The sequence below is a fragment of the Schistocerca piceifrons genome, chromosome 1 (assembly GCF_021461385.2).
Source record: "Schistocerca piceifrons isolate TAMUIC-IGC-003096 chromosome 1, iqSchPice1.1, whole genome shotgun sequence".
Lineage (NCBI taxonomy): Eukaryota > Metazoa > Arthropoda > Insecta > Orthoptera > Acrididae > Schistocerca > Schistocerca piceifrons.
The window spans coordinates 939081977-939083751 of NC_060138.1; positions in this window are offsets into that span (position 1 = coordinate 939081977).

Here is a 1775-nt window from a genome sequence, read left to right on the forward strand (position 1 = left end):
CGTCGCCTTTCAGGCGCGGACAGTGACATGGACCCACTTGTAACATTGTAACAGAATAACTGAAAAAAACGACAGTTAATTATAAATAAAGAATAGGAAGGAAGAGACGTTAATGTATTTTTGAAAGTACACAGAAGAGAAGCAGATGAAGTGTAACTAAGAGCCGTCTATCAGGCGTTACAGAAATTTATATTACGTACGGGGCAGAACAATATGGAAAACTTATACAGACAGCGGTACAATCCAAAAAATATCTGTATGAAGGTAATTTTAGTAGCACACATCCATGAGAAACGAAAAAAATGTTTCGGAACTAGAGGCAGGAAAATATAGTAAAAAATAGAGGAATCAAAATCCCGCGAGTAGTGATTTAAAAACCATAAATTTTTTTGTTGCATAATTGTAAGTGTTCGTTGAGGTCGAGACCATCGTTCTTAGAAACATGCTTGAAAATCTCCAACTCTTCGAGTACGTCGAGCCTATGACCTTTTTTTCTCTATCTAAAATAGAAATTTGTTTTTGGCCAGAGTTTAACGGATGATCAGCAAATGTGGAATAATGTACATTAGTGCCTCTTTTGCCCAGTAAATGTTCCTTGTACTTGACAGTAAAAGACTCTCCAGTTTGTCCTATATAATGAACGGGACTCGTATCACAAGTTGCTTTATAACTCCTGAATTGTGTGTAGGGGCACCTGTGGACTTGAGATTGTGAATAAGATTTTTGCAAGTTATTGTTAATGAAAAAGGTAGCTTTGCATCCATATTTTTAAATTAGAAAACGACGAATTTTATAGGAAATGGGGCCTCGAAATGGGATCGAGAAAACATTTTTGAACTCGTTACTGTCAGAAACAGCACTGAAGTCTAAAATGGTCACTTGACGATCAGTTTTAACTTTAAGATCTTGTTAACTAACGAGGGATGTAGGCATTATTAACTAAAATAGTTTTTATTGTGTTCATCTCTTCATTAAGCTTGTGAGAAAGGTACAGAAACTGCATGATGAATGGCTGAATGGAAAACTACTTTTTGTGGGAATGAGGATGCAGTGGACTAGCAGGCACAATTTGATCTGTGTTAGTGGCTTTTCGAAAAATATTTTTGAGAAACATGCAGTTAAAAACTCCTGTCAATATAATTGTGGTAGGAAATCGATTAAAAATACTAATGTTAAAACAAAGGAAAACAATGCGCTTACAACGAAATCTGTCAAAGGGAATGCTGAAATTTTGCTACTCAGAATGAATATGTGTCTAAAACATTTCAATTTTTTGAAGAGAATGATGTTTCGGAACTAGATAAGTATGCGATCCCCATGATATAAAAAGAAATTAGATTTGTCAATTACAGCGCTACACATTTGCTCAAAGCATCTCATAAAAACAGTTTATTAATATGAATCCACGGGCCCCAAAATTGCGTTCCCACTTTAAAGCACATAAAATTCACCATCTGATACGTCCGATTGTGAACAGTATGAACAGTGCATATCATAAGTTAACAAGGTTTCTTCACGAAAAATTAAAATAAATACTTTCCTCTTCGAAATAATTATTGTCATCTATAGTGAAAAATCTAGTCAGTAAAATCAATGCTCTGCAGTGTAATCAAGAAAGTAAATTATTTTCGTTAAATACTACGAACCTATATACTGTATACTGGATATTTTAAAGCATGATTCTAAGAACGATAGCCTCATCCTCAATGAACACTTACAATCATGTAACAAAAAATTTTTAATGGTTTTATTCCACTATTCGTGGAATTTTGATT